Source organism: Anoplolepis gracilipes, chromosome 8 (genome assembly GCF_047496725.1).
Source record: "Anoplolepis gracilipes chromosome 8, ASM4749672v1, whole genome shotgun sequence".
Lineage (NCBI taxonomy): Eukaryota > Metazoa > Arthropoda > Insecta > Hymenoptera > Formicidae > Anoplolepis > Anoplolepis gracilipes.
This window is the reverse complement of record NC_132977.1, coordinates 3,862,825-3,889,911: the sequence shown is the minus strand read 5'-3', so window position 1 is coordinate 3,889,911 and position 27,087 is coordinate 3,862,825. Positions and strand designations below refer to the sequence as shown.

The 27,087-nt window shown below is 32.5% G+C and overlaps 1 protein-coding gene, 1 long non-coding RNA gene and 1 pseudogene across 4 annotated transcripts in view; 2 read left to right on the top strand and 1 right to left on the bottom strand.

Annotated features, from left to right (window-relative positions):
• Window positions 1-25,496, top strand: LOC140668451 (uncharacterized; annotated as a pseudogene).
• Cv-c (RhoGTPase activating protein) overlaps window positions 1-27,087 on the top strand; it is a 230,120-nt gene that overhangs the window by 88,353 nt on the left and 114,680 nt on the right. The window lies entirely within an intron of this gene.
• LOC140668453 (uncharacterized) lies at window positions 21,678-26,646 on the bottom strand. Its single transcript, XR_012047176.1, has 3 exons — window positions 25,916-26,646; window positions 22,066-22,337; window positions 21,678-21,746 (listed from the first exon to the last, which is right to left on the bottom strand). It is a non-coding gene; the product is annotated as an uncharacterized lncRNA (long non-coding RNA).

Below are 27,087 nucleotides of genomic sequence, written 5' to 3'. Positions count from 1 at the left end.
AACTACTATTCGCTCGATCCATTACACGAACCAGTGTGCTCGATACTGTAACAATACGGTATGTTTCCCGTAATTATTCCCCGGGTACGGCGAACTTTTAATGGTCGAAAAAACGAATCAATTTTAAGAGGATATTGATAGTTTGATTATCACGTGGGTGGACTTGGCAAGAGAGTGAGTTGTAATCAAGCGAGAGTAGTTATTTCGATTTCTTGCGCGTTAATTGAAATATGAAAATAATTTGAGCTCTGCACGTGCGTTCTATGACGCGATCGTTCTATGACGACATTCGTATTTGGTGCTCAAAGAGAAATGGATGGGAAATGAGAATATAACTATATATATATATATATATATATATATATATATATATATATATATATTTAAAAACCAAGAAATTATGAAACTATGAAATTAATAGTTGTAGAAAATTACATAGAGTTATTGAATTATACACAGAATTTATCAGTTTCAAATCACAAATAAATAGGAATTAAACAAATTAATAAGTAATTAAAAAGTGAATTAAATAGAAATAAAAATGCCTTTTGTTAATTTGTGAGAAATTTGATTATTTTCAAACGAAAATGATTTCTCTGAAATACATCACGTATACATAATGACGAGCTCGCATCTGATTACATTTGAACGATGATATTCGATCAGCTTACAACGCCAATCTGCCATTAATTTACGCCACCCGCATGAGATGCAAACGAGCCCGACACAAGCGAGAATGAATATTGACATCTTTGATCGCGCGAACGAAACGCACGATCGATCGATCGATAGGCCGAATAATGTCGGGCCCGTCCGTCCGATAACGAGTTTAGCGCGTAATCAATTTTCCCTCGCAACGCAATCGAATGCAATTTGCGGCGGCGCGGCGCGTCGGAAACGGCGGAATTTTCGCCCTCGCACCGCCAGTGATACACTAATGTAGTGTCTGGAAGTTCATTATACGTGAGGGGAGATTCTCCGGCTAGACTTAACATGCGTGTAATATTCTCGGTTATGCAGCACGAAATTAATTGAAGACATCCGCATAATTTTCTCGCAATGTTCGAGGTGCAAGATTTATCAGTCTTTTGCCACTCTGGAGAGATTACCTTGAAGTTCTTTGTGTAAATATACCTACATAGATACGATTCAGTAATAATATCTTGCACAATCTATTTTGCTAAGTAATTTCTCTATTTTTTTATTAATAAAATATAATTTTAAATAATTTAAAATATAATTTCATTAATTTAAAATATAATTAAAATAATATACAATTTAATCAAATTTTTGTTGTCATTTATTTTAAATAATTAAATATATAATATACATATATATGAGAAATAAATATATGAGAATATGAGAAATAAATGTAAAAAAATGAGAGCTACACGTGTAAGGTACAAAAGAAAGAAAAAGGTTTAATTAACTTCTCTATGGTAATGTAAAAATAATGATAGATGTCGATAGAGACTTCCAATATCATCTTCTCCATATGAAAGTTGTATCGCTTCCTATCTGGGCCGCATGCGTTTGCATTGTGTCGAATTTGATCGCGAAAGTTTAATTAATTATCGACGCGAACTAATTGCTTTCTCGCGGCGCGATCCCATGGCGCGACGTGATTATGACTTCCGGTATAGGCACACCTAAGCGGTTTGTATGCACCTAGGGATGCACTTTCCTTCTCGCCCGCGGCGATTTAATCGGCACCGCGCTAATCGAATAAATCTTGCGATAGGAATATAGTGGATGAAAAGAAACGGCTCTCCGCTGATGACTCGCGACAGAGTGGAAAATCAGTAATACCTCCGCCGCCTTGAACTAGAAAATTACTTCCCCTGTATGGCGTCGCACAGGATATTTATTACCCGATGTAAAAATAAAAAGTTTGCGCCATATTTTCCTCAACGGTCAATGAAGAAACTATCGATTTTTTTTTTCAACCGGATCATGTAGTACAATACATTTTGAAATTTAATTATAACATAACAAAAGGTCGAACTCCGAATCTAAAATTTTTCAAAAAATATTTGACTAAACATTGAATTTTTCTTTTATTTTTAATCAATACTTTTATTAACATTTTTTTCATAAAACAACTTATTTCTTTTTATATCACGATTGACCAAAATCAAATGAGTTATCTACGTTGAAAGATAATATATTCTTAAGGAATTCCGATGCTCAAATCAATTATTCAAGAACATTTCTCGCTTTCTCAAACAACGTGAATCGCATTAGTACCACTCAGTGACAATGTGGAAGCATAATAGCAAATAGAACAATACTTTAGCGGATGATAAAAGATTTGTTCGTTGCCTTTCCATTGATGATTTGAATTAATATTTGCTCGTGTATATTAACTATTATTCTGGTTATTTTCTTATAGCCAAACAAACGTGGCAGAGAAAAACACGCTTAATTTACGTTATGGAAAATAATAAAAAACAATAATAGGCGCGAAATAATTCGAAGCAATAAATTATTTCTAGGAATTCATAGCCCATGGCACTTCAGGGATGATTGTGATTAACGATCCAAGTTTACCGTTGATAATAAAAGTCCTGTTTCTCGTATTTAGATATGAAAATTTGCATAAAATTTTTTATATTCTCCATGGTAATTTTATTTTAAAATGATATAGGAAAAAGCGATGTATATAAGGAATATAATTTGCGAATTTTAAATAAAATTTGAGTTACATACGCGTTCATGAATTGCCGACTTTCAAAGATAGGAATTTAATAAAACTTAAATCGATGAAATTTATTATATTTTTCTCATGTGAATATATGTATTTATAACATTTTCTTAGTGCAACGTTTAGGGCATTTATACGTTATTCAAAAAAAGATTGATATATTATCTCTTTTAATGTTATCAAAGTTTCTTTCTTTCGAAGTAACTACTACGTATGTGAATATCAACATTTGTTGAATTTTGTTGTAATTTTATTAAAGAAAATGGCCTTTAGCTTTACATAGTCTAGAAAGCCACTAGCAGGATACATGAATAGGAGGAACTGGGACAAATAACAGTTTGAAAAGCGAGTTACAGCAATATCGGATTAATCCTTAGCCAGAAAACTAGAACAGCATCCTACGACTGTGTGTGCATATATATATATATATATATATATATATACACCTGTCAAGAAATAGATCGATATTTGATATGTCACAGGAAACTTTTTTCGTCAACACAGAAATGCATTTTTATAAACTACTTTTTAATATCGCAAGCTAATCATTACAACTTACAAACTCTTGAACTTTCTTTAAAACTTTTCCATTTAATTTAAAATGACATCAGAGTAAATTGCAAGAAAAAAAATTCTCGCAAAATTTATTCTCATTGTAATAGTTCTTCTGTAATATTATTGATTGCTTTTTAATCTACATACATTGTTTTCGAAGAAAAGATGCCCATTTAAATACAACTGGAAATATAAATATACAATTGCAACCGAATGTTAAACCAGCATTTGCATTTTTTTTCATGCGCAAGTAAAAAACACTGCAAACTTAGTTTTTATTACTAGCGCAATATTTTGGATACTAAACTTTCATTTTTTTATGTATTTCTATGTATTTTAATATGTATATTGCGCGATAAGGTAGGCAACTAAATTTTTTAGCTCGCTTCATGTCACTTTGTTAGAATAAAATTAAAAAAATCGTTTATGTATAATTTTAATTTAATATCAATCTCGTTTTTTATTATAAAATTTATTGGTTGTGTATGAACAATCAAGATTTTAGAGAGAGAAGCATAATCTTTTAAATAAAAATATAAGCAAAAAGCTTGACAAGAAATATGCATATTCGAGTAGATTCTTTTGTGTCTTGATATAAAATTTTCGAGAAATGGAATGGTTGATTTTGAACAAAAATTTAAAAAGATTTTTAACAATAACACAATGCCTTTAAAATCATCAGCGCTTATCTATAGATCTTGATTCTTTTGTAGGTATATGAAATATTGAATATATCAAATTTTGCCAATTTAATTCTAATCTTAAATTTGTATATATATATAAGATTGATTTTCTATTTTGATCAAAAAAATGTTAAATTAATTAAAGACAGAAACCGTAACGTAGATCGCAGACATTGACCCCTCGGATTTTGATGAATTAATCAGAATAGGTGTTTGTTGGTGCAACATGAAACATCTGTACGTTGAACAGGTGATTTGATCTGTTCGTGAAATAAAAAAAAAAAAAAGAAAATATAAAAGAGAAGGATCGGACAGCGCGGGACGCTTGCGCCGCGGCGCCGCCGTCGCCGTCGTCGTCGGCGGCGGCTTTTATTCCATCCTCCGATGGAAGTCGTCGCCAGTCGTCGCTATCACAGCCACCGCGGCGTTGGAGCCTGCAGTTTGCGAAGTGGCTCGCGCGCGCGCGCGCGCGTGTGTCATCACGGGCCGTATTGTCACGCGCACGTTTCGTTAATTACGATCGCACGAGCCAGAGGTACATATAATTAATTGCGTGTGGCCGGAGAGATCCTTCGACCAAACGGAGGAGGCGATTGATCTGAGCGATTATAGATGGAATTTAAAAGTCGCGAAATAATTCCAAGCATGCAGCAGGATTTGGAGTTTTTAATTTTATTAGTGTAAATGTGTTTTAAAAAAAAATTTTTTTTTTTTTTTTAATTTTTTGCAGGTCTTTTGAAATTTTATTATGACAGAAAATGTTAAAGTGCGTGGGAAAAAATTATAAACGATGTTTTAATGTTATTACGTGAGGCACTGAAATATTCTTTGATTTTGCTACTTTTGCATGTCATTATTAGAGAAGATTTAGACGCGCTTAATATAGATTCCACTTTTTCTGCGGAAAAAGAAGGGTTAAGAGGACAAAACGATATTTTACAGCAGCTGTTTCTTCTTGGAAAAGTGTTTTATAATTTTCGGACGCCAGTCCCGTCAAACTCGCGCGCCCGCGCTTTTGAACAACGTTTGGTATTCGTCATCCATCAGCGTTGACGTAACACATCAGTAACACAGATGTTTAAAAATATTTGTAACTGTCAGTGACCAAGTTTTGCTTCCTTTTAATTGAGTGACGTAATTTCTTTGTAATGAGCGATCAAAAAATTATTTAGTAACAATAATTGCATCAAGAATTAATATATAATTAAAGAATATTGTCACTTTTCTGAAAAATGAGAAAGTATTAGAGAGAGAATTTATTTGTGCTGTAAAAGTGAAAGAAAAAAGTGAAAAAATTTTAATAAATTATAGAAATTTTATTAAGTTATTTTTTTTTTAATTTTTGATCATTGTTAGTCAACGATGAAATTATTTTCTTAGCGAAGCAAATTAAAAAGATATTTAATATTAAAAGTTTAAAATTCTTAATGAAATATAAGTATCAAGATTTTAGACCAGAAAATAAATCTTCTAAAAAATAAATCCTAGAGAATAAATTTTTTTGAAGAAGAAATATTATGTAATATTACATTTTTATTAAATGTTCAAGTTTTTGTTCCTTTGAATAGCTCAAAAAATTGTAAGCGAAATGATAAGTATTTGTATCAATAAATTTTTGTTAATATTTGTCAAAGATTTTAGCAACAATTAGTTACCGAGAATACAGTTCAAATACAAATTCTTACTGCAAACTGCAATTGAATTTCCATATCATCTATCCTTAAGATACACGCATCTGGTAGCACTTTCGCGTAGTTTAATTGCAGAAACGGGGGGGGGGTGTATTCCTTCGGATTCCTCAGCTTTCTCGTCGCCTGCACCAACAAGCAAGTTAACTCATGTCAGAAATCGATGCGCGATCGTAATTTTGTTCATGCCGTACTATTTTTATCCGATAAAATTTTCTGCGCTAAAAATACGCAAGAATCGCGGCGGTCCCGCCGGTGAAGTGTCCATCGAAGCGTGACAGCTTTATTGACAGGAGGAATCCGCGAAGTTCGCCGCTGTCGCACCACGGTCGCGCTCCACTTGCGCTCGCCATTTTGCCGCAATTATTCGAGGCGACAAGTCACCTTCCGTCCCTTTGCGTTTTGCGAAATTTACACAATTTTACGAAACGAGGCGTGACTGCGATACTGTAATAAGAACGACGGTATCGGTTTTCATTTAAATACATTAGCATGACACCTAAAATGTCGTACAACTCCTTTTTCGTCGCGTATTATGAAATGTAATTTTTTCTGTTCGCGCAGAACATTTTAAGTATAGGTAAGCAAAATGTATACTTTCCCTTTATGTAACTCTTGTATCGATTATCTAAATTGTCTTTATTATCGCGCGTTAAAGGATCGGAAAACGGATTAAATATGAGCATAATATCGGTGATTAATTATTATCGGACATAACTTTTATTTGAATTCAGACTTTTATCTTTCTTTTTTTAACGGCAAATATAAATGTTTAACGTAAAATCTTTTCATCCATTGATTGTCGCGAACTTTGGAGTTGATTCGAGACAACGTTCGTTTCGCGTTAGCCAATGGCTAACATAAGTGACGTTTCGTAACAATACCGAATTAAGATCGGTACTCGATCGTATAAGGAGATAGCTTTCTTATTGTTCGTCCGGGAAGTATTTAATCTTGCCGTTTGGCGAGATCGGCCGTTGTTCGAACAACGCATGTTATGTCGGGAGAAAGGCGCCGGTTTCCCTCCCATGTCTCGCCGGTCATTGTTGACCCTCGTTGACAAACCAGTGAGAGAAAAAGACTGCAACTTATCTAATAGCAGCTTATTTATTCGCAGGCCAAGTGACTAGATGCAGATATCGTCACGATTATACTGATAACGCGGCGTGGGTGACTAATAAACACGATATCATATCTATAATTTTTTCTTGAGATTTAATTATCTTGGATACAAATAAGTTTCGAAACAAATTTATTTCGGATTTAATTTTAATTAATTTTATTTTTATTATTAAAACGAAAAATAAAATTTATCTTTACATTATTTTGAAATGCTTTTTTCACAAAGTGAATATTTAAAACGTTAATTAAAGAAGAAAAAAAATTAGAAGCACAATCTATTTTTAGAGTAAAAGTATCTGATGTACACATAACACTGAAGGTTAATTTTAATCAAATGCGAATAAGATATTGCAAGTAATAATATTGCGAATATTTTTAAATATTTTTAAAGGAATATTTTGTATATTTTGTAATATGATAGTTCCGGTATTTCGCCTCGTGGTTTTCAGCGATTTAATAACCGCAGTCCTTCGTCTCGGTCGCTCCGTTTAGATGATGCTGCGAACCGCGAAAGGTCATGCTATAATTTTCTATTTATTTATAAATATACGCTTATCGCATCATGATGCTTATAAACCCGCAGACGAAGATCATCCTATTCCAATAACGTGACGAAGCATTTTAATCGATACAAAAAGCTCCCAAAATGAATAGATGACTAAAGGGCATCTGAAATATTGATATTCTAAAAATTGCAAATTTTTTTTTTAAACGTTTTTATTATTTTATAATCTGTATTATTCCTCGATTGAGATTGATACTCCGTGATGCGAAATATTCTCACCTTAAATACGAAATTGTAGATAGAGATACGTTTGATGATTTAGCGACGTAACTGTAAATAATTCGTGTAACAGTACAATGACATAATCATATGATTCAGAGAAGAAAATGCGCGCGCGCAATTTGAAGATGTACCAGATGACGGACAGTTTTCAGATGCGTCTCTCGCCGAGTGTTCCGAGTGAGACGGCGAGATCGGAAGATGCTTGCGAGATCGTCGCAATCTGTTACCGGCGAGATGTCGTCACTGTAAAGTGCCACAAATCGCTCGTTAAGCATCATGATTACCGCTTTCCTTCGACAATACAGACACACACACACACACACACACACACACACACACACACACACACACACACAACGCCGTGGCTTGCGCAATAAATCTCTCCATCGTCGCGCGACGAGAGATGCTGAGTAACCTTGAAGAGAGGCACCTTTTGTATCCGCATATGTTCGCACGCGTCGCCGCATTTTTACCTATTCGCGGTTTCGCAGCTTTCTCCGCAACCGGGATCTATGTTGGAGCTTTTTTTTTTCCTCTCTTGTTCCGCGGACACATGCGGAAGGTAGCCGGTCGATCTTACGGGACGCTGATTAATTCGCGTACGCCACGATGACTTTGGAGAAACGTATCGATCGCGTCGCTATCGAGCTTGCAGCGGCGCGAGAAAGCTCGTTAGCGAAACTGGAATTTGATTTTACATCGAGATAACTCGATCTATTTTCCCCGGCTCTTGTTGGCAAATGTTTGAGGGCGAAAGGAAATGTTAAAAGTCGCGAGTAGGATGTTGTGGTCAGCGAGGGATTGGATTATTTTAAGTAATTTACGCGTGAAAAGTAGACGCGAATTGAAAATTTGAATTAATAGAAGGTAAGATTGGGAAGATAATAAATAATTAAGCGGATAATAATCTTTCGAGGTTTAAAATTAATAATTATTGAGTTTTCTGACAAAGAGGGATGTTATTAAATATATAGAAAATGAAGAAAAGTGAAAAAATGTAGTAAATATTCTTAAACAAATTTGTCTCTTGAAACTTCAGCTTTATTTGTTTATAGATGTGTTTTCATGTGTCAAATTTAAGATGTATGTGTTAAATGTCATAAACGTGCCGATTAGAAATGAGGTGCTGATTAATTTTAACGCAAACTTATAGTTTCGCCAACTTGTAGTTGAAACTAGGATTTACGTGTTGACGGAAACATGTTGATTTCGAAAGCTTTGAAAGAGAAAAACAGCCATCTTCGCTTACGGCGATGTACACCTTTCTCCTCGACAAAGAGTCGCTTTCTTCGACTTCCTAATGACGATGAAAAGTTACCGATCATTAGAGACAATCAGAGAGAGAGAAAAAAACTTTTACTACGCGCGATGTAACTTGTTCTTGCTCATCAAAATGGCCGCTTCTTGCCTTGAGCGTGTGCTTCTTCCGCGTGTCTCTCAAGACACAAGATCTCGTTTTAATTGCACGTCTAGCGAGTAAGAATTTAAATCGAGAACACGTATGATAAACGATAATGATCGCGTCCGAAACAACTCTTTCATTTTCCGCTAGAATTTCTGACGAAAATTGTATGTACTTTTTTGTGTTTCCACTAAAATTTGAAATTTTTATAATTATTCGTGATTCATAAAAAATTTTCAGTCAACTTTTTTTTTTAATAATTATGGATTTCTCTACTATATTTTTCAACTTTTCCGTTACTATAACTTTTTTACTCTCGCTACACCATTTACTTATCGTACGTGTCTGGATTTAAAATAGCTTCTAGAATACATTCCGTTATTGAGTTTGACAGATGAGATCAATATGTGTCTCAGAAATCAATATCTGACAATGCTCATCCGTATTTATTTTCTCTTATCGATTTACCTGTCAAAGAGCAGAGGAATATTTTAAGCTTCAACTCTCATTATTCTCTTAGATTCTCCCACTGTTTGCGAGCCTTTCATAATAAATACCTGCTGCATGTTCTTCTATAACGATTTTCTCAATTGATCTTGTTTGACATAAATATGCATTAATGCACTAGGAAAGCAAATATTTGCGTTATCACTTTTACAGATTCAATTATAATCTGATAGATAAAAGTAATCAGAAAAAAAAAACATTTCTTAATATATTTATCTATATTTTCAAATTTTATATTTTTTTAATTAAATAGAAAACAATTATTTAATTATATATTGCTGTTTGAAGGAGGATAATTTTTGAAAACTTTAAATTTTCCTTCTATAATCGCTTGTTCAATTTGAAATATATTTTGTTCAGCTCTGGAAAGAATATGGAATTATCTGAAATGATACGTTTTCGGCTCAACGAACATTCGTATCAATAAACTTGCAGTTTTGATGCATCGCGAGGTACGTTTTCTTGGAGTATAAACGTTTTTGCGTGAGTCTTCAATGTTTCCCGATAACATGAAGATGCGTGCAATATTCACTGGTACCTGAAAGGAATTCAATTAAATGGTCGAGCGCAACCGACGGCCGTCAGCTGTCGAGTTCAGCTGGTTTCTCTTCTTTCTCAAGAAAATGTAAAATTGTCCATCGAAAATACGATGGAGCTTCCTAGAAATTGAGAAACGTACCGCACCGATTAATCATTTCGTCGATGGAACTTCTCAGGATCGCTTCGGATTAATCATACAAACTTTATACTTTTTTATTTCTCGAGAGCACCTGTGACGATTAAAAGCATTTTTTGCGAAAAGGACAGATATATAAGAAAATTTCCCAGTATTTACTAGATAAATTCTGAAACGCAAACAATTAAGTGGAGAATGATTTGAAAGCCATTCAAGAGAGATTTTAAAACAATGGTGTAAAATTAAAAGATGAAGATTTAACTAAAATCTAATTTTCTTTGAGGAAGAAATCGAAGGAAACGGCTTTGTTGTTAATCTCTGAAGAAAAAAGTCACACGGAAGAAAAGTTTTTCTGCTGCGCGGAAATTCTACGAACGAGTCTGTTATGTTTACTTATCGTCTTGACTTCCGTAAAGGATTTGGATCAACGATGTGATACAGCAAACAATTGTCTACCGAGAACGTACAATCGGTAGCAACAAGTGGCACAGTTCGCAGCGAAGAAAATAGAAGTTGTTTTCAGTTTTCTTATTCTTCTCGCTGTGAAAACGTACGCTTTTTCTCACTTCAAAGAGTTACAATATAGCTTTGAGATATTTTATTTTACGTACAAAGTATCTTGAGAGACAGATATAAACTATATTTTGACATATTTATGCTAAGCATAAAAAAAAATATATATATATATATTTTGGAATAAATTAAAAATTATATAAATATATATATATATATATATATCTGGAGATATTTTAATCGAAAGAGAGAACATATTCCATAAAGATAATATTAAACAAGATATTTTAATAATGATCCAATACTTTTTTACAAGAAGAAGAAACATGCCAAACGATTCGACTTTGGGTGAATTATTTGGTTATAATTCGACGCTACTCTTACGTGAAACGAAAACGGAAATTAGTTTCTGATGGCAGACATGTCGAACGAAGATTGTCGGGCCAGTACAACGAGTTCCGGTAACATCGACGAGACAGGAAACTCCAGTGGCAGAAGAATGTCGCACTTTAAGGAATACAAGTTCTTCCGCAGCTTCAGCGCGAAAGTCGAGAACTGGCCGATGCGCAAAGCGGAAGCGCTATGGCGGCGAATGCGCGAGCGGAAAATCGCAGGTAAGCGTTTTATGTCAGAGTCCCGTGTTTTATAAAATTAAATAGCAACGCTCGTAGGAAGATGAAAACATCTTCGAAATATAAATTATATGAGGAAAATTAAAAGAGAGCTTATATATAAAATAACTTTTGTGACAATCGATAAAGAATAGATAATAATAATATAGTCTATAATCAAATACTAAATTACATTTTATATAGCACATTTTTAGATAAAAATTTATATAAATATATTTTTATATTTATAAATTATATTTCTTATTATTGGATGTGATTTTCTGAGGCAAGCTGTTAAACAATTATTTCTAATTTTTGTATAAAACTATTTTTATAGTATTTTATTTGCCGACGTACATTTTTATTTCTTTTCTATAATTTAGTAATATTAAATTTTATATAGAAATTTCATCCAAAAAAAAAAGATTTTATTGCAAATTAAATGTAAAGGACACAAAATATGAACAAATAATAATAAATATGAACAAACACATTCTGTTGTCGGAAACGTAGAAGAGCAGCTCCCGTTGATAATTAGATTTCACAAATTATCAGCTTTAAGAGAGGTAGATTGGATTGCCGCAAAAATGACACGCGCCAGCAAGCTCAATAAAATTCATTCGCACATATCATATGAAAATGACATTATGATGGCGCGGAATCTATTTGAATCGAATTCACTTCATTTTGGATATCATTTATTCATTTACATTGTCTATCACATGTAATTCTCATGAAATCGTACAAATTTGACGTTTCGAGCTTCCGGCTCATATCTTGTAATTTTGAAAATCTCATATAGACGTTTCATTATTCCGTTTCCTGATATTTGCGTTATTTATTTTCGACGACCGATCATATACATTTTTCAACTCTCTGCAGTTATTTTATATATGATAAATATTATTTACAATATTATTTATTGATTCGAATAAATATTTATTGAATTATCCAAATTGACGTATCGATTTTATTATAAACATTATCTCATTTGTCATAATTTTACAGCCGTCAAAAACATGCGCGATCTCGTATCACCTGCTGCAAGCAATGGAACACCATTTCAATAGATCGTAAAGGCGGCTAGTGTTTTCTTTGCGATTTCCGAGAACGAGCCTGTGGAAATTTCGCTGCTGAAATAACAGCTGGTGAAAAGCAACATTTTGATCGAATAAAACTCCCTCGTACGCTAAGAGTCTTCAAATACGTTGTAAAATTAGCGTTAAATGATATGACGCACATATCACATATCAAAGCATCAAAATGATATATAAGAAAATTTATAAAATCTTTCTTGCATTTTTTCTTACAGTTTATTTTTGTAAAATTTTGAAACCGGACCAAATAATTTGTGAATCTATTATTGACTTTTATATATAAAATTGCAATAAAATTTTGTAAAGCAATAAAGCTACTAGTATTGATGAAAAGAGTTAAAAGGATATATGATTTATTATTATTAATTTTAATCAGATGTGCACAAGGCGCATATATTAAACATATTAATATAATTAAATATACATATTTCGAAAAGCAAGTTTACTATAACTAGAATTCTGAGAAAATCCGATAATCAATACGTGCATCAGTTTTCTAAGTATTATTAGTTTATTATGAGATAAAACTTAGCTTTTCTGCGGAAAATAACTTGGCCAATTTAAATCCAACAAGATTAAAGTGGTTCCGACTAGAATTGCGCAACATCGAATTTAATTATTCTTTAACAGTTTCAATGCCCCACTGACTTCCATGAATAACAGATATGTTTCAATAAAAGCTCCGACCGGCTTTCGTTTAATTGGAAACTATCGGCTGGCCGATGTTATTTTGCATATGACACGTTCTCACATTGATTAAATTAATGAATGAAAAAAAAACATATTGCATACGTTCTTCATCGTGGCCACATAGTCACTTATTGCGACGAAATCGCGAATTATATGAGTGATCGATCAGAGAGAATTACTATGACTGGTTACGAAAGAACAAAATGACATATTTAACGATAAATATTTCTTTATTAACTTGTTAGTTTGCCGGTAAGATTTTATTGCGGCGAAGAGTGAAAGGCAACGTATTTCACATGCAATTATCGCGTTCGATAAATCGCAGATTTCAATCGACCCAGAAAGTATCGTGGGGCTATAATAATTACGGGCTGTCGCGATGAAAAGTGTGCTCCCTCGAAACAATAGAACACTTTCATAATGCAATGCAACGTTGATCACACTCAGAAGACCACCAAAGCTGCGAAATAATTTTTTTACTTTTATTAAAACATTTTCTTTTGTAATTTGTTTTATATTAAAAAGTAATATAAAAGTAAAGCGCGTGGTGCATAAACATACAAAATAAACAAGACATAATTTATATTTAGAATAAAAATTTGCTAAATGTTATTAGAACTGCATGGAAAAACATTGTCGATCCATATTGAAAATGAAAAGAAATAAACGAAGAATGAAATATGATAAACGTTAACCTAAAACGTAGTTTTTTTTATTACCGCATAAATAATATTTGTTTTTATGAAAAATTTAATTTATATGTTTCATATATTTTTCCATTTTTAATTACTTAAATATGCAATGATTTTGAATAACACAACATATTTATTAACGGATTTATGAAATATTAATTAATGTTGTTATTAAGATAATATTTTATTTGTACTTTAAATTTTTTTTTAAATTTTTATTTTAATATTTATTTCAGATTTGCATGTGTTTTTCCTTTCTTATTATTAATCCAATGTATCGTATGTTAATTCTATGAATTGATAAATATTCAATTTAGTGCATTCAATGCACACTACTATCCGATCTACTAGGTTTCACGGACGATCAAAGGCATTATGTCGCATGTTTTTGCAAAAAGCAGAAATGCATTATGGCTAAAAACTACCATTAGTATCTCCTTCGAATAATTCATATTTGCTAAAGTACAATTTTCATCTTTCATGTGGCACGAAAGCATGAAAATCGCAATCTGTTAATACCACAAAAAGAAATATATATTTAAAACATCAATAAAAAATAGATTTGAAAAAAATTCTATCGCTTAATTTTGATTATTTTTAGAGGGAAAGAACTTTGGAAAGAATTGGAAAGAATTTTGGAAAACGTTCAAATTTTCTCTCTCTCTCTCTCTCTCTCTTTCTATTTCTTTTTTTGCAATATTTCGAGTTGTAATGATAACACTTGGGATAATAAAGTTGAAACATATATAATTTCGTTTATTTTCGAACATTTGGTCGGCTTTATGCAGACCTGCCAGAAATTACCGTAGAAATTCGTGTCACATTGACATCGCGTGAAAATTATTAATAACGTTTCGTGGAATAATGCTTTGGTTTGAGTTTGGATGCAAGCTGCATGTACTTTTCTCCTTCAATAAATGATGAAGATAAACTTTCTGTTCGCTGTTGGCCTAGTTCAAATGCTGTCTAGTTCCATCGTAATGGTGATTATTACAGGAATAATTATTCACTACCATTTTAATATTAATTATTTTATTCAATATATCTGTTATACATGTCGGTGCTTTAATTATATCGATTTATTTAGTCGTATTGTTACATTATTTAATTTATTACGCTTGCATCATGGCATTTTCTCACAATTACATCTGATTATAATTTTTAATTCTGATTGAAAGTGTGAACATTTAGATGCGTATACATATATTAAGATTAATAGTGAGAAAGAGAAAAGGAGAAATGCAATAAAATATTTTTTTTATTGCAGAAGTGACTTTTTATTCAAAAGATTTTTGTTGTTGCACATTTGACCGCACGATTTACATGTCATTTATCCGAATCGCAAAAAGTGCGAGTAACTTTCAAAAGTATACAAAAAATAGATATGAAAATGGAAAATAAAATTATTTTTGTAAGTTATTTTTACAATAACCACGTGAATTATAATATAAATAATTAACGTGAAAGAATAATTTATTTATATTTCACAATTAGATTTTTTAAAATTCTATTTGAAAGAATTATTAATTTTATCAGAAATATTTCAAATTTATCTGTTATATTTATGTATATTGCATATTACAAAAAAATGAAATTTTAAATAATATTTTATTGAAAGAAAATATATAATTAAAATAATTCTCAATAATGCGCATTTATAAAGTATTCCCTATCGGCAAATTTTATATATTATGGATTATATATACGCGAATAAAAATAAAAATAAACTTTTTCATCAAAAGATTTAAATCGACAATAAAATATTTTAAACTTTATAGCGGGTTTAGTAGAGTAAACTTTGCCACGAGGACTAAAGTTTAATAGCGAGCAGTCATTCAACCCGACTGCGCAGACCAACCGGCTGCGTAATTTGCGGATTCGACGTAAAGCGCATACAGTTGTTCGTTGGTACAATATGCGCGTCGAGATTTATTTGTGGAGACCCGTGGGTCTTATAATAGATCACAATATAAACGCGGCAACAACGATCGCACATTGGTCCCATGAAGTCAGCTTGTTTGTCTTACGAAACGTGCTTCGGATTGCCACTAACAATAAGTAGCCTTAGTTATAAGCTAATATCACCTGCAAGGTTTATTTTCGCCAGTTACCTTGTAAGTAGATGAATAACATCATAACGCTGTCGGTGGTATCAATGACAAGATCGACACGAGTCGTGGATTATAATTTTAATTGATTTTCAAAAATATTTTAAGCTGTATATAATCTTACGGTACTTTATATTGTGCGGATTATAAGGCTTAAAGTAAAGTAAAGTATCTAATTTTTTTTCAAGAAGCCAAATAAAATATTAAACATGTTTTTCTAAATTAAATATTACGGAATATAATTAATTATCATTTTTTTAAATAAAGTATTACTGAATATAATTAAAGCACTAATTAAGAATCGATTTTATTATATAAAATTTTATTTTATTATACTTTAAAACATTATTGAATGTTTTATTAATTATTTATACTTTATATCAATTAAAAAGATTTGACTTTCAAGCATTAAATTTCTATGCATTATTATAACGCTATATGACGGTGCTAATCGGGAGCAAAGGTAAAACGTTAATTGCCGGAAATTTAAATCAGTTGCATTATTGCATAATTCCATTCACGTCATTAAATCGGTAAAAAATTATTTAAATGGGTAAATTCCGCACTGAAATATTTGATTACAAATACACACCAATAAGACTCTCGATTTCACCAGTCAGTAATTATCGCGTGGCGTCTCTCTAATCTTGTAAGCCGTACAATCGATGACAAAAGAAGGAGCGAGCGAGAAGGAGGAATATCAACGATCAAGACAAATTGCAGTTTAGAAAGTTTGAATGACTACTCTGTGTGGAATAAGGTGCGTTTTCACCTGAGAATGCTTCGGCCTTCCAATAAAGACCAAGACAATGGGTGAAACAGAATGTTTCAACTGCGTAGAATTCTGTGAGAATTACTTTTATCATATTGCATGAAAAATCCTCTTACTTATTGTCGATGATTGTATTCAGACGAATGCATGCGGATTTTTTATTGAATATATACATATATATTTATTTTACTTTATTTTATTAAAAATTAATCGTATTAATGAATCCATCTTTCGGAGGAAAAAAAGATACGAAGTTGTAATTATTAAAATCGAGACAGACATAATAATTACGAAATGATAATATAACTTAAAAAAAGCATATTATCATTTTTAGATTGCAAAGTGAAAAATAGTTTACATTTATGATGGCGCAACGGTGGAATTGATAAATTTTATAACAGATATCAATATTTTTAATATTAAAAAAAAATAATTATTTCACGCAATTGAACTTTTTACTCGCTTTTCATATAAATATTTAATAACAAAAATTGTATAGTTTACAAAAAGTTTTTTTAGAGATTAAATTTTTATAAAATATTATTAAAATAAAAATATAAATCTTATATAAATAATCTAAATAATTATAAACCTTGAATATAATGTTGAAATATACAAAAAAATATATTAATTAATGTATATATTTTTATTATAAATTTTTTTTAAGTATTTTTAAATAGAGTTTTAATCTGTAATATTTCATACACACATTTATACAATATGAATTCAAAATTAGTTACTATTGCAGAAATAAACAAACAATTTTACAAATAAAGAAACTAAATAAGTGTAATAAACTGCTCATCCAATGATTACTTCGTTGTATTATTGCCTCGGATTTTCTTATTTACTCTTCATATTGTTTCTTTTAACATTTATATAATACTCGTGAAAAATTAATTACGATCGCACATACTAATTAGTTGACTACGATGATTGTCAAACATCTCGATGTTAATTGCACACTTAATTATATTGCGATAGGAAAACAAATGCGAAAAGTATAATTTGCTTGGAATTTTAAATTCAAAAGGCCAATTTTTTTTTTATGACACAATACAATTTTCTACTGCCAATGAATTCCAAATACTTGCATTTTAAAGCAATTTTATGTTACCTTGCTTTATAACATAAGCGAATAATATATGAAAATTAGAATTAAAGATAAATATTCAGGATCTACGATATATTCAAATATATATATACAGTTTGCAGATTATTCACATGGTAAATTTCGATTGAATAAATCTTGCGAAATACATTTCGATAACGATGTACAGACACCGAATTACGCAGTTGATAATTACTAAATTATAGGATTAATAATATGATTGTATCATTAATTAAATGTTTTGCGATATGTTGGATAATTGAATCCATATTGTAGTTGCAACGATTCGTTATAATTCCACATTTTATTGAAACATGAAAATATGATATCTTCATTCTGTGTGTTTTATTACACGAGTTAACGATTAGTTAAAACATAAATCGCTAGGAAATACGCGATTGAAATTTAATATTGCAATATCATCTAATACACTTCCCACGCAAAATATACATATGTATTAAGTAAACACTTGATATATTATGTGTATGTTGTTTCGCATAAAAAAATAGTCGTGCCATATTCGTACGTCACATTTTTATTGTAAAAACTAATTCGTAGTGCATGTACTGAAAATCGTAGAGAAAATGTTTGTATTTCGTAAGGTAATCGAAACGACACGCACGCACACATACACATACACACGAAGCGCCACAATTGTTTACTTGCCGTGATCATCATTCGTACAATGACATTCGAACCGGAAAGTAGCGGCGTAAACTGCTCTCTGTGTCGTATTATTTCTCTAAATACGATCATTCTTTCTATCATTAGTACAATTAGCGATTATCGGCTCGTAAAATTGATTAACTCTCGCGATCAATGACGTGTAACAGACTCACGGTGAGACAGCTATTCGAAAACAACGAAAAGGTTATGATATATTGTACCAACTCTAAAGTTTAGTAATGATATATGTATATTTTGCGAAATTTATATGTGTAAATGTACTACATTTGAATTTTGATTATATACTTATATAAACTCGATTTACATATAAAATAACGCGTTATATTAGTAGAGAGAGAGAGAGAGAGAGAGAGAGAGAGAGGGGGGAAAGTATAGAAAGAAAGAAGAGAGAAAGATGACTGTATTTTTTACGAATATAATATGGATGTTCGAGTGGAGCAACGTTGCAACGTATTTATTTAGTAAATATAGTTGTTAACTTATATTTTTATTGATCACCTATTGAATTCGGAGTTTATACATATCGTTATCAAAACACGTGTTCTCGTGAGATTTATTTGATCGAAATCTATTGTTGGAATGTAACCTAATCTAATCTATTGTATCGAATATCCACGGAAATTTATCTTTTATCTTGATTCGTGTATATTTATTCACTTATGTAATAAAATTGTCCTAAGATGCGATCATACATATAATATATTAGTGATGGGCGATCTCGATTCGATTTTCAGAAAATCGATCTTTCTCCTCAAAAAATCGATTTTTTTAAATTGATTCTTTTTGTAGAAAATCGAATTTCGATCTGTTGATATTTAATATTCGTTATACGTACGTTTAGTGGTGCCAGGAGTGGCACTTTTCAATCTGCGCACGAATGGAAAATTGAATAAATATATTAAAAAAAAAAAAATGTTTTAAAATATTTTTATTCTTTTTTTAAATATTTTTGAGTGTCTCCGAAACTAATGTCAAATAATTTTATAAATCAAATTATTTTAAAGTAAAACATAATTTACTATAGTTATGCAAATATAATCCATCTTACAAAATTATGACTTTTTAGTTTTTGTTATGTAGTTTTGATTTTTTAGATCGATTCTTTTGATCCGATTTTTTTAGTAAATCGATCTCAGTTACTTCGATTCAAGATCGATTAAAAAATCGATTCTTTCTAAAAAATCGCCCATCACTAATATATATATATATATATATATATATATGTACATGCTCAATCGAGTGATAATCGCTGATTGTTACAAAATTTAGTTTTCTCTTGTGTTTTCCCGCAATGTAATAAAGTATGCGATTACAATGTCGGGGGAAGTTGGGAGTGAAGTGTCGCGCGATTATATTTTCCCGAGTTGTACAACTGTTATAAACGAGCAGAGTAAACAACAATGAAGGAAATAATCCAGGAAAGCGACGACGGAGCAACCATAACGTGAGCAGTTACTTATTTATTTTATATACGTAATTTTTATTATTTAATTGTATTATTTAATTTACTTTATTATTATTTTATTTACTTTACATTATTATTTATTATTTTTCTTGTAAAATTAGAATTGTTTGGGTTTGTTTCCAAACTGATGAAAAATGTATATCGTTTAAAACATGAAAAACAATAATTTGGGTCAACAATTTTTGCTTTTTTTTGCATATTTATTATTAGATACAAAAATATAATATCTCTTATATGTATATAGATGAGTATTATTTCATACTTACAAAATATTATATAAATTAAGACTATTTGATGAATTAAATAATATATGAAATGGGAATAACTGGATTAATTTTATTTGACATTTTGATAAATTCAACACAATTACACACAAGAAAAATTTATATTAAAATATTTCAATACTCTTAATTAATTTTTGCATACATCACTATTCTGTTACGCACTAAGAAACTAAGTTTCTGCAATCTCGAGATTGAATTTTATTAATTCTGCCAATTATTCGGTTGGCCTCTCGCAGTTAATAAATCTAAATAAATCTTTAAATCGCGAGAGATTCGGCATATATACATTCGGCCGCGCGCGTCAATTTCTATTGAATCCATATTTCATACACTCATGTTTCGATCTAGCCTATATGTCACGCGAAATATCACGAGTGCGTCCATAAATTCGTACGCGAATAAATCGCATTTGAGAGCGACTCTCGTGCATCCCTGGTAGCAGGCAGCAGGAATTGCTTTCTGGTACGGTCGGTTTCTCTGATGCATATGGGTGCATCTCCGCATCTGTATCTGTATTAGATTGCCACCTAGTGATGCAATAACGAAGCAGCAACGTGTGCGTTGAATTGCATTTACATTCGCGTTTCGTCTCACAAGAATGCATCGCGGAATTGCCCGCGTTCCTCGATTTCTCGATGCAACTCTATTTTTCCTTTTTTTTTTTTTTTTTTTTTTTTTTTTTTTTTTTAATTTCTCACCTTTGATATCGATATATAAAATATAGTTATGGCGCGAGAGAGCACAGTTGTGGCTTTAATTAAGCTACTTGCAATCTGTATGGAAACGCGTTTATGAATAAGTTGAAATTTAAATTTTCTTCTCGCCTAGCGATCGCTTTTTATCCGTTAACTTCACAAATCATCCGCGACGCGCATTAATTAAACGAGCATCTTTATTAATCGACTATATCGCCGCTTCTCGCATTTATATATTTCCCCGTTATATGTATGTATATCTATAGCGTTTCTATCTTTATAATTTTACTATTCTTACCCCTTCTAAGAGCTGCATATTTATCGTCGTCGGTTCGACTGAACTCTCCGTCGCGGCAAACAAATCAAAAGAAAACGAAATAAACCGATTAATCGAAGAGAGCCAGGTTGTCTAACGCGCAGCCTTGGGGCGAGTTCGCGGCAACGATAAAGTTGCCGCGGGACGAACGAGAGCCTAATAAAATTCATCGAGTCTCGTGACGATGCAACTTTGCGCGCGTGAATAACGTTAATTTGCGGCTTCTGCGCTGCACCTTCGACCGGTTTGGCAACTAAATCGCGAGCGTATTACTCGCCATCGAAAATCTCGCGCCGACCATCTTGCGTCTAGCGTGGATTATGCTGGGTGAGAGATTTTTCGCTTTTTGATATATCGATATTGACATAATATTTTCGCTCCGGGTCATCGTGTATTCCTTCGTTGTTTAATTAAAAAATTGGTTCCAAGTTTACTCGCGGAAGCTGAATCGCCGCAGGTAAAATGAAACCCGAGCATTTCCCAGGCAACTTTTCTCATTACTTGCACTCATTTCACCTTCAAAGTTGGATTTTATCTTCAAAGTGCGACTTATTATATCCTGTGGCGCGTGTATGCGTTACCTGCAAACGAAAAAATTTCTTTTCAGGCACATTTCACCTTTGTAAATCGTACCGTTGAAGATCTATTGTCAACTTGACAGATTTCTTTGCCAAATATAAGTTTCCAAAAGTTTTTATCTATCGTATTGATATCTTATTTATTTATAATAATAATAATGAGGTTTCTATGCATTTTTTAGATAATAGACATTTCTATGTTCTATGAATCATAGATGTTAAATAACTTTTTTTCTTTTAAAATATTCTATCACAATTTAAAAAAGAATGTCAGTTCTAAAGAAAATTATATAGAATATTAAAATGTGTATTAACTAATTACATTTTGTAACAGGCGAAAACGGCAAATCGTGATTTACTAGTATACGATGGTTTACAAAATTTCGCTAATATCTTTCCATCGATTCGCGGCAGTCGGGTAATATAAATCTCGTTTCCGTTTCTCACTAACAAATCAAGCCCGTTCGTTATTTCAAAAGATCGATCGAGAACCGAGTCATCTACTTTATTTGCCTTGTCTTTTCATTTCTCTTGTTCCCTTCTCAAGATTCTAACGGAGAGTCGTCACCGACTCTCGATTGATTGCACCTGAGGCTGGTAATAAGGAAATGAATAGTTCGGCGTCGAATCCGCAAAATTTACGAAACGTCGAGATAACAGCACGTAGATGAGTCGTGAGTTGATATCGTGCGTGTATATAAGCATACAGAATGAGCAGAAGAATATGAGCTAGAAGTCGAGGTTAACAAAGGAAGAAAATAGTTTAGCGTATTATTTTTTGCAAGTGATATGCTTTGATGAAGAAGCTGCGAACGAGCAACAGTAGAGTAGATAATTACTCGAAATGTATACTTACTACGAGGAAAACGAGCAGTGTGAAGTAAATAAATAATTTGAACATGGCTGATTTTATTTTTCATTCTTCTTATATATTAAAAGAAAAAAATGAAAATGATATGTGAATGTTTCATAAACTTTTTCAAAATGAGAGTTTTTAAATAATATAGTTTGTATATTCGATTTATATAGTTGTAATGTCTGAAATAATTGCTTTATTTTGCGACGTCTGATTAAGAATAAAGTGCAAAAGCTAGAATTGTTTTAAGGACCTAGTCTACTCTAACAGTAAAAGTGAAAGATTGATTTTTAAAAATTTTCTTTTGATAAATAGTGATATTTTTATTTAGAAATTTTATTTTAGAAATTGATATTTTTATTTGGAAATTTTATTTTAGAAATTGATATTTTTATTTGGAAATTTTATTTTAGAAATTGATATTTTTATTTAGAAATTTTATTTTAGAAATTGATATTTTTATTTTTTATTAATGTTCAAACAGTACGTCAATATTTTTAAATCTTGGATATTTAGCTTTTTTTTATTCACCATCAGTCTCTGTGCAAAAACGACGCGTTTAATTGTCTGAATTGAAAAAACTCAATCTAACTTTACTCTATTTTTGGGATCCTGAACTCTCAATTAGAATTTAAAAAAATTAATGTTTAATATTTTGCTAATCTTCAAGAAATAAAACTATTTCAGCAAAATTGAAATATTTAATTTTTAATTGACACTAGTTTGTCGTTGTTTTTCAATGTTTTTTTTTTATGAAAGGTTCAATATCTCAAAAATATCCTACGGAATAAAACTACAATATATTAAGTTTTTCATATAAAACTATACTATATTTTTAATACGCTACTCGTATTGAAAAAAAGCTAAATATGTAAATAAAATATTCAAAATTTGAAAATATTGACGTACTGTTTAAACTTGATTGAAAAACATATGCAAAAATGCCAAAAGTATCAATTTCTAATATTCCTAAAAAAATTTCTAAAAATCATTAATGTTTTTATGCTGGAGTAAACTGGGTGCTTTTATTTAATGATTTAGCGAATCATAAGATTGAAAGCAATTGCGGACGCGAACTCGCGCATTCGCGGGATGCAGATGTACCGGTTTATGGGACACGTAAAAGCCACCGACGTGCGGCCACCGATGGCTCATAAAATATTGCGTCTCCTGATCGCGCGTTATCACACTTTATTGGCGCACGGATGTGTCCAGCGGCGTTAATTACAAGAACGAAAGCACCTTGGAGTTGCTCGTTTAATGAGCGTCGATAACGCTAAGATTCGCTTCTCATCTCATCGTGCGTAATATGTTTTCTGTTATAAAAAATCATCTTTCATTATAGAAAATCATTTTCATCATGGTACAAATATGTTACATTACGATGGATTTATCGTTCAAGTGATCTCTTTCCAATCACACCGGGTTGACAGTACCTAAAGTACCTAAAATTATCGTAGTTTATTTTTCGTTATCAGGCGCCAGATATATCGATTCATTTCAGATAGCGTTATATCATGTTGATTATCTGTTGCAGCAAGTAAATTTAGATCGTTGCGGACGAATCTCTTGTACGAAAGCAAAACAATGCTTTCGATCATGGTATAAATAGCACACTTTTGTAATTCGATGCGAGCCAGTAATGATAGATGACATACATATATGCAACTCACCGGGCTAAATTTATCGCGTCAAGGACACGAAGAAGAAACTATCTTCGTGATTATATCGTATTTCAAACTGAGACACGGAATCACGACACAACGAACACTTAAATTTTTATTCTTTTAATAAATATACAGGAATTTTAAGAAATGTAAAAGGGGACGCGTATTGTTACGCAATTTATATTACATAACTTTATATTTATATTATATCGCGAATATACTTCATTACATGCGACAAAATTTTTCGTTGCTTTACATCTATCTTTGTAATCGCGAAACAATTGACACGTATTCTAAAATATTCACGGCTCTTTCTCTTATCGTCATTCTCCATTACTGATAAATTGTGAGAGATATATATCGGCGTCTAGAGGTCGATTCTGTTCCGTTCAACTTTCGTGGCCTTTCCGGCCGTAACTCGGGCATTTTACAGGCGATCTGACAAAGCGGCCGCTCCTCCGTAAAGTCGATCACTTCGATATCTCTCGCGAAGTAACCTTTCTACAACGCTATCGCTCGAGCGTACCTAATACCTTCGTGTTTCTTTATGTTCCAAGTAAGCACAGGTCGATTACAGGACGGACAACAGGGAGGGATCGGGGTGGGGAGGGAGGTTATGGCGGTAGCAAGTGAAACACTAAATCCGCCCGGTAAGTACGCGCCGCATTTTAAGACTCATCCAATCACCATAAAATAGTGTCCAAGGGCGCGAGTCGTTGGGGGAGGGGGGTATACAATTTGCATTTTCATGGGGCGACGCACTTCTACGGTTAGTCCACCTTCAAGGTGGACTGCATTTCGAGTCCCCTCCCCCCCTCCCCCCCTCGCGCGTCATGAAGATCACGAAAAATGTCAGTTGGCCGTGTGTGTGCAGGTGCATCGAGTGTGTGAGCGAGCGAATAGCGAAATACTCTACTTTTGTGTCCTGTTGCACAGGACGCGTTTATTTGGCGCATGTTCCCTTTATAGCGCGGGAATTAATTAGGAGCTCGCTACGCGATCCCGTAGGAGCGAGACTCGAATATGAGATCGCGGGAGTTATTTTTAGTATCGTCGAGAAAGAGAGAGAGAGAGAGAGAGAGAGTAATCCTTGCGGCCGGTGAGTGTCTCTTTTCTAATCTGCTATCGATCACACGCGGTCGGTTAATTAAAGTTTAGCGCGTTCGAGAAGCGATTAAATCGCGAGGGTGATCGATTAATTCATTTAATGGCAACGAAAATAGTAACAAAGGAACGAAAATATACATCGCGATATGTAACAAGGCGATTTCATTAAAATTTTAATCGATTTAAGCGAATTTATTTTTGAAACGTTATTAAAATAACGCAATAAATCAGACAATATTGTGTTGATTCTATCTATTTACTTATTCATTACAATAATAACATAAACACATTTTCTCGACCATAAATATACTATATTATTAAATACTTGAACGCATATAATATTATTTAATGCTACATACACATGTATATAATTTTCCGAGTAGATTATTTAATCCATATAAAACATACATAAAAAACTTAAAATATAACACCAAAGAAAGAAAAATACATTCGGACGATCAAGTGATATACATATACGAATGTGATGAAGTGGTTGCAGCGAGAATGAATGGACTTTGATTAATGCAATTGTAATATCATACACGTTATGACAGCCGTGGTTTTACGTCACGTTCAATGATCACGTGCACGTAGGATCGCTAAAGAATTACTCGATCAATCCCGAGATGCGATGATAGCGGCTCGGCGATGCCTTGCGCGCCCCGCTACGAGGAAGAAATTAATAATTGCACTTAATCCAACGTGATTAATGTTACATCGTCGGCGTCTACTACCACAGGCTTCCGCGCGAATCATACGCGAGTCGCGAGTCGCGAGTCGTACCGTTCGTTTCAAATAACAAACGCACCAAGTCAGAAATAATTCACGAGCGATACCATCTTCGCGACTAACGTAACTACGAGAAACAGCAGAAGAAATCATAAAGAACGCTTAATTAATTTTCTTATCTGATCTAAAACGCGGCATAGAAAAGCGGAGCGAAATATGACACAAAAATGAGGATAACTGCGGGAAATACGGTAGCGCGATTAATATGTCCGATGTTGCGCGTGTCTAAAATTTCGCGGTATTATTTCGTCGTTGTGTAAATACGCGTTTTATCGGACAGCTTCGTATTCTGCGATCTCGTTAAATTCTCACTCGTAGCACGGTTTGCGTAGATGACTTTACGCGGCGATAAAAAAGTGCGTTCTTTCGTTATCTGGCGCGAAATACACACTCGCGAAATTGTGCGTCGAGCTGTGGCAATCGCGGTCGCTCGCGTTTAGACAGGCAAAGCGTCACCATTTTTTCAATTAAACAGCTCGGCCGATAGTCGTCGACCGACTAACGCCAGTCGCGAGAAGATGCGGCCGTCCCGATAAAGCTTTTTATAGATCCGCTTCCCTCCGCAAAATCGAACGCAGGTATATAACGCGGGGATAACAAGGCCGTGCATTTAGCGATTTTTTTTATCGCGACACGCCTGTATTAATAGAACGCGGACGATATCACTGCTTTCCTAACTAAAGTTATATCTGAATTTTTTTAGCGAGGCGTGTTTTGCCATCTTTTACGCTATCCACACGATTACTTGAAAAAGAAAAGTTTAACGAGTTGTTGAGATAGTTTCTTTTTACAAAGACACGCGTAGAAGGCTGCTCTAATCAGTTTAAATTAATAAAATTTTTAATTTACCAATTATATTTATAGATGAAAATTAAAAAATTTAGATATAATAAATTTAGATAATTTTTTTTTATAACAGATCAAA